Source organism: Arachis hypogaea, chromosome 19 (assembly GCF_003086295.3).
Source record: "Arachis hypogaea cultivar Tifrunner chromosome 19, arahy.Tifrunner.gnm2.J5K5, whole genome shotgun sequence".
Classification (NCBI taxonomy): Eukaryota; Viridiplantae; Streptophyta; class Magnoliopsida; order Fabales; family Fabaceae; genus Arachis; species Arachis hypogaea.
In genome coordinates, this window is record NC_092054.1 from 23,236,689 (window position 1) to 23,244,862 (window position 8,174).

General features: G+C 35.5%; 1 long non-coding RNA gene across 2 annotated transcripts; it reads right to left on the reverse strand.

Moving 5' to 3' along the window:
* Window positions 1-5,967: 5,967 nt before the first annotated feature.
* LOC112776740 (uncharacterized) lies at window positions 5,968-7,761 on the reverse strand. Of its 2 annotated transcripts, XR_003190165.3 has the most exons (4): window positions 7,097-7,761; window positions 6,904-6,956; window positions 6,492-6,560; window positions 5,968-6,388 (listed from the first exon to the last, which is right to left on the reverse strand). It is a non-coding gene; the product is annotated as an uncharacterized lncRNA (long non-coding RNA). The 2 variants fall into 2 exon arrangements; XR_003816079.2 differs by lacking the exon at window positions 6,904-6,956.
* Window positions 7,762-8,174: the final 413 nt, after the last annotated feature.

Consider the following 8,174-nt stretch of genomic DNA (forward strand, 5'->3'; position numbering starts at 1 on the left):
CAGTACCTTCCAACTAACAAGATTCAATCCTCTTCCATCAACTTGTCCTTTCCAAAGAAAATTCCTCATCATAGACTCCAATTTACTAATGATTCCTTTGGGAAAAATAGAGACCTGCATCTGGTACGTGGGAATAGTAGCGACAACAGAATTAACCAAGCAAAGTCTACCAGCCCGATTGAGTAAACTTCCTTTCCAGCTTGCTAGCCTACTCCGAATCTTATCCAGGACACCATTGAAAGCTGAACGAGTCACCCTAGAATGGCTAAGGGTAACTCCAAGATACTTGCCCAAGTCCTGGACAAATCTGATAGAGGATACCCCAGTGAAAACCTCTTTCCTTGTTGCAGAGACATTCTTGGAGCAAAGCGCTTTAGACTTCTCCACATTAATCTTCATCCCAGATGCTTTGCAAAAAGTCTCTAAAACCAACATCACATTTTGCACTTGTCTCTTTGTAGCTTTACAGAATAGAAGCAAGTCATCCGCAAACATTAAGTGGGATATTCTTGGTCCTCCTCTAGAAATAGCAACAGGTTCCCACAAGCCCAAATCAACCTGATGACTAATAAAGCATGCCAATTGCTCCATACACAACACAAAAAGATAGGGTGACATATGGTCTCCTTGTCTAAGACCTCGGCTAGGAGTAAAGCCATTCAGACGACTTCCATTTCAAAGAATAGATAAGGAAGAAGCAGTGACACAATTCATAATCAAATTAAGTGTAGGAATAGGAAAACCAAAGCTTTTAAGGGTATGAGCTAAAAACCTCCAGTCAACTCTGTCATAAGCTTTCTCCAGATCAATCTTAAATGCCAGTGTGCCTTTCTTTGATTTAGTCTTCTTCATAAAGTGGAGGACTTCTTGGGCAATAATGATGTTGTCAGGAGTTCCTCGTCCCGGAATAAATCCTCCTTGAAGCGGGCCAACAATCTCCGCAAGATGAGGACGAAGCCTATTAACAAGGACCTTCGTGATGATCTTGTAAACTACATTGCAGAGACTAATCGGCCTGAAATCTTTCATAGATACCGGTGATTCAACCTTTGGAATGAGAACTAGTAAAGTCTCCAACATTCTCGGATCAAGAGGAACACCGAAGAATGCCTGCTTAACCATCTTCCAAACATCAAGACCAATGATCTCCCAATATTCTTTGAAGAAGAAAGCTTGAAACCCATCAGGACCCGAAGCTTTAAAAGAGTTCATGTGAAAAACCGCTGCTTTGACTTCCTCCATAGTAACTGGTGCCGTAAGGTTATTGCAAGCTTCCTCATTTAGAGAAGGAAGAGGCACATCACCAAGGCAACCCAAATCAACATCATCCAAATGACAGAATAAGCTTTTATAGAAAGACTCTGCTTCTTGACTCAGAACCTCTGGATCAGTTTTCCACACTCCATCCTTGAGAAAAAGGCCATGAATCTTATTATACTTCCTTCGCGCAAGAGTTTGAATATGAAAGAATCTTGTATTCCTATCCCCGAACCTTACCCACTGCTCTCTGGACTTTTGGAACCATAGGAGCTCTTCTTGCACTAGAGTATTATTATAATCATCAAGCAACTGTCGCTCTTTCTGACGCAAATAAATACTATCCACCACTTCCAAACGCTTTTGTAAATAATTAATCTGCTGCTCTAATTCACATTTCTTAACAAAAATGTTACCAAATACCTTCGAGTTAAACTCTAGTGAATTCTTCTGTACTTCCGAAAGCTTGCCATGAATTCCTCTATTACCAGACCACCATGACTGGTTCACAATATCCCTATACCCAGGATGAGTAGCCCAAGCAGCAACAAATCGGAAAGGTCGATTCCCTTTAGGCTGAGGACGACCTTTACAACGCACCAGAATAGGGCAATGATCAGACTGAAGCCTATTTAAAACTTCTGCATAAGCCTCTGGAAAGATAGATAACCAACTATTATTTATACAGACTCGATCAAGCTTTTTTGCCACGTCAACATAATTTTTCACCCTCCTGTACCAAGAAAACTGCCTCCCAATAGTCTTCAGATCAAACAAACCACTATCCCCTAATGAAGTAGCAAACATGTCTGCTCTTTGATGAGAAAACTGACAGCCCTTAGATTCATGAGAAAATTTGACTTCATTAAAATCACCAAGAACAATCCAAGGTCCTTGAAAACCATGGATTGTGCATCAAGATAATCCCAAAGGAGAACCCTTTTATTAAATTGAGGTCTGCCATAAATACCACTACACCTCCAAATTAAATTATCAAAGTGAACCTCAACAGTAACACCCTGATCAAAAGCATCAATGAACTTACAACAAACACCCTTCATAGAGGATAGAAACCAAATACCTCCCTTATGCCCCTCTGCTTCTACTATACCAACAGAGTGATACCCCAATCTTTCCCAGAATAATTTTAAATGCTGAAAAGGGGAGTGAGTTTCAACCACAATAAAGAAAACAGGTCTAAATTTCCTAACAAGTTCCTTGCAATGCACACGGGCTAACTTATTAGAAGCACCCCTAATATTCCAAACAATCATATTTAAACTATCCATAGATAATAGGGACAGAATAAATAAGAACATAAAACTCTAAACAGAATCACCAACCTCAATAGGTGGTTTGTCCTGCGGTACTGGCACACTCTGATCCTCAATAATTGCCACCTTCGGACCTCCTGACACTGCACCTGCCATGCTTCCATCTACTAAGGTTTCCTCCATTGTGCCACCATTTTTATCAACTGGCGAGTTCTGCAAGGAGGAAGGCCGAGGACGCTTCCGTAGAGAAATTCCACGACGTGCAGGAGTTCTGCGTGATGTAGATGGCGCAATTTCATGTTTTTCTCGCTTCCCCATCCTAATGCCAATTGATTTACCTCCATCACCATGCAAATTGGGTCTTGGAACCCTTCTCGAACCGAACTTGTGCTGCTTTCCATCTTGGTCCTTCAAACCTGATGACTGGCCCATTATGAATTTTCCCTTACGGAGCACTTGTTGCCAACCCTCTCCATCATCCATGCATGCCTCATTAACATGACCATCAGGCACGTGAGGAGCTAATGATTTCGTAACCACATCCTTCCCTTTAACAACTCCTAATTTCTCACCCAAATTACGAGGATTCTCACCCAAATCACGAGCTTCTGATTCAGCCTCTTGTTGAATCTCATGATTGTTGTGTGGCACTAGTGTCGGGGCTTCATTATTTTTTTCATCACCAAAGGAATTCCCGTTTCCTTCCAAGGACTCCTTCTCCATGCACAACAATTTATCATGCCCATATCGTGCACAAGTAGCACAAATCAACGGTAAACTCTCGTACTCCACTTCATAAGTCACACCCTCCACTATAATATGCTTGATTACAGGCAACTCAAGATTAATTTGAACACAAGCTCGGGCATATTTTCCTCTTTCTGCAAGCTTAGTAGCCAAATCTACTTTCATCGGAATCCCTATTGCAGAAGCAATTCGCAGCATTGCTTGTTCCTGGTAGCACCAAATTGGAAGTCGCGAGACTCGAATCCATACCAGCGTTGATCCAAAGGATTTTTCGCATGGCCTAAAATCCACATCCCATGGCTTTACTGCAACATAGTGACCGTCTATCAACCACGGGCCACCAAGAATGACTTTCTCACGATAAAGAAATACGACACCTTAAGTGTAATAAATACTAAACTTAAGATAGTTATTTTTTTTCCCCTAAGGTAATCATTTATTCATTTCATGAAGTAAAATGAATACAGTGATATGATCTAGTCCTTAGTTGAACAACAAAATATAAGAGAGGAGTTTTTCATAATGTCCGATCCTTGTAAGTTGTATCAACTAATCAACTAAAATAATCTAATGAGAAGGAAAGGGAAAGTAATTTAAAATTGCATGGTTGGACTAAAAGAAAGCTAACGAAAAGAAAGGAAAAGTAGAAAACTAATGGAAAAGCAAGAAATTATTAGGGTTTACGTGTCTGATATATATTCAGTGTGGAGTTCATTAGCTTGAGCATATTTTTGCGGAGGAGAAATATCCCTTCCTTTGAAGACTTTGGCGTTTCTTCTCACCAAATTGTCTAGACGAGCATCGCCAGCCATCCCCAGGTCCTTCTTTCTTTGCGGTCGTTGTCTTGTAAGCTCGCTCAGTTTCAACCACCACGCCATGATTTTTTATTGTTGTTGACTATTGATGTCGCATAGAGGGAGCTGAGTACTAAACAATGAAGAGTTGTTCCTCTCTCTTTTCCGCACTTAGAGCACACATCTTCAACAAATTATTAATTTCTAAAGTTTTTGAAAATTTACTTTATTTATATAACTTAATAATATGTTAATTTTTTATTTTATTCTCTTATAGCTTTACTTATCATATTCTTAATGACTTTTATACATTAATTATAATATTATATCTCTAATTATTAGACATCTTTTTAATTATTACTTAATGTTTCTTTTTACAATTTGAATTTTATATTTAAAAATACAATAAAAATTAATAATAATAAAAAATTATATGTAATAATAATATTCATTAGGTGACTGTAATTGTAATTGATTTGTAATTCCTTTATTTCATTTCATTATCATTCAAGAGTAGAAAAAACCTAAAGGCCTTGTTTCATTTTATTATCATTGCTAGAAGAAATATAAAGGCGCATAGGCTTAAAGTGAGGCAAAATTCACTTTAGTGCAATTTAAGCACAATCAGAAACGTCGACCTTAAGTACCTAAAAATCACGACTTTAGTTCAATTGGAAGCACAATTAGGATATACCATAAAAATTTATAACAAGTTGTAGTTATCACTTTAAATAGTATGTGAATTGAATTCTACTTTAACACGGTGTTTATATCAAAAGGAGTTGAAAAATTTGAACAATAGACGAACTCATCTAATAAAATTGTTGTCAGTCAACCAATTTCAAAAATATAAAAAATCACACTAACTCTGACGAGTTATGGTAATAAATTGATTTAATTTTTTTGTGTTTTTATGTGTAGTTATAATTGTTAAATTTGAAAAACTAAAATATGATTAAAATGATGACAAAATATTATTAAGAATATTATCAAATTATTTGCGTGATATATTTTGTTTAGTGTGCAGAAAGTTAGTTAACTAAAACTAGCTAAGAAAAAAGCACTCAACTCACACACACTATGGCCCAAATACACACCATCAAAGTCCAATGTTCATTTGCTTCTACCACAAATGTTTCTCATCTGAAATAAAAGCGGGCACTTAGAAAATTAAAAGAATGAAAAACACACTGACCCAAATAAAGATCCAATCCCTATTCGGTGATCCACCAAAATTCACTCTCCTTAAGCTTGAACTCCAATTCATTTGAATTCATTTTCACATCCACCAAACCATTAAATTCTCTCTTCTCTCTCCACTATAAAGTTTTTGTTTATTTGTGACAGTTTTTTTTTTTATTTGTGGAGGTTTATAACCTCCATCAAATAATTTGTGGGAGTTTTTAAAACCCCTAAAATTTGAGGTGCCACGAGATTTTTTGTGGGGGTTTTGTATGTGTTTAGTAGAGGTTTTATATTAGATTTTTGTGGCAATTTTAAATTACTTTTGTGGCAGTTTAAAACTCCCACAAATTGATTTTTTAATTTAACAAAAATTAATTATTTTGTGAGATTTTCAAACCTCCACATATTCTGTAATTATTTATTTATTTTTAATTTCAAGTCATTTATTAATCTCATCTCATTTACATACTCTCAAATTAAAAATTTATTTTTTAATATCAAAATTTAAAAACTAAATCTTGACAATTCAAAACACAGTCAAAGAATTCTTGACAATTTAGAGAGACACCCCATCCAGATCGGTAATACAGCCCAAAAACAAAAAGTATTTGATTCAAACATTCATGATGGTAGAATCTACAACTTAATATATATATAACTTGAAAATTAAACATGAAGAATGCTCCGGATGTATCAATTATCAAATGAGATATTTCAAAGAGAATCAATAACCTCTCATTTATCAAGCAGCAAGAAATACAATGTTCTAAGTATAAGGTGTAAAATGGAAAATCAAGTACTTTACAAGTCTTCCTTACAAGTTAGGTTAAAGGCTTCAATTGTGTATTCAGGAACGTGGCTGGGAAGGGTGGAAAACAACCATCAATTTTCATGAGTGATTAACTGCTTCTTTATATTAATCTGTCTTTTGTGTCCAATGATGCAGGTTGCAAAATATTCACAATTGTAGTATAATTGAAACTGCTTTAGTATTCAGGAGAAGATAGAGTGATATAATATCTCTAAAACTTGCAAAGATCCAATGATTCTCCATGATTGTGGAGAAGGCGAACAGCAGCATCAAACATGGGCTCCTTACCATCTTGTGGATCCAAATACATTTCAAGCAAACTGAGGCCATCATCACATTTAAGAATGCAAAATTCCATTATAATGTGCAAAAGAACTTCTAAATAGATAAATAAAGTATTGAAAGGGTTCAAGGGAGACATACTGCATGTAAGCATCAGGTCTGCCAATTTCAGTACAATACTCCTCAGCAGCCTCGCTATCTTCCAACTTCCTGTGAGCCAATAGACATAATAATATTTTAAAATATAAATAAATAAAAATAAAAATAAAAATATTTTTCCAATCTAACACCTTGTAATTGTTTGCATTTAAATGTTCTATTGCATGTCACACAAATTAACCAGAGAATTACAGAGAAATTGGAGAGCTTTGCTTCTATCATTTTAATGAATTTTTATTTACTTATTTATTTATTGAGGATACCTGGTCCTCAAATATCTATGTAATATCCTTCTCTTCTTGTTAATGATATTTCTTCTTTTGTCAGATACTAATAATATTCAGAGGAGTCACGTGAAAGAAATTAAAATTTTGAAGCTAGCTGGGTTACTCACAAAGCCAAAATTTGGAGGACCAAAGTCTACCCCAGTATTCTATACAGAATAGCCTGCCAGTGTCATATAAGCTCAATAAATAAAATCAGTGTATGATAATGATCACAGACAAAGAACTACGTATAAAATACATACTAACCAAAGTCAGATAAACAGAGTTTAAGATAACACAATTAGAAGACTTAAAATTTACCTTTTCTAACCATAACTCTGACCCTTCAATCAAGTCAAGAATTTCTTCTGGATCATACAAGTTAGAGGATTGCAAAAATACTTGCAATCTTTTTCTTACACTAGTCTGAAAGATTGATATCCCAGAGGTATTCTCAGTATTACCACTATCAAGATTTTCAGACTCAAATGCTTCAATAGTTGATTTAGAAAGTGATAGGGCATACAACGTGTGCAACTGAGTGTCATTACAGTCTTGCTCTTTGATCAACCACTGGAGAAACCTACAATGAAAAGAAATTAGGTCAACTGGAGGTACATAGAGCATGTTTGGGAATCATTGGGAAAAGAGTAAAGATCTTAAATATAATAATGTTTTGGTAGAAATGAAATATATTATAATCGAAACTGATAACCTTAAGCTAAAAACAATTTATAAGCGAAACCAATATTTTGAAATTTATGAGTATATTAAACTGCATATATACATTAGATTTTTAGCAAAAAACTTTTATCGTTGCATTTATTGTAAAATAGTTTATTCCACATAACCACACATTTTATTAATCTGAATAAATTCATTCATATAGCAAATACAATGGTAAGCACAAAGAGTCATAGGGTCTAATCATGGATGACGATGCTGCACCATCGCAGCACCAATGCCGTATTTAAAAGTATGGAAAAAGATGTAAAGAAAGGAAAGACATAAAAGGAAAGACTATAGCATGCTCTCCTTAATAAAGGGAAGAATACAATTGAAAGCAGGAAAAATCAGAATCAGCTGTTAGCATCTTTCCAAACTTTAAAATATTAGAATATAGAAGTTTGACGAGCAATACCTTTCTAGAAGGAGATTCTTTGAGATATCTATACAAAAGAGGAAGTTCTCGTTGGAATTGGCTTTCAAATGTTGCAGGTGCACTACACAAGATATATCAATGACCATAGTCATCAACTGGACATGACCTTCTATATTCATATATCTTGACATAGTAATTTTTGAAGGACAAATATAATGCATTTCTGTTTTTTCTTTTGCTGTCAGGCAGGGCCACTGGGGGGGGGGGGGGGGGGGCGGGGTACTAGACACAGCATGT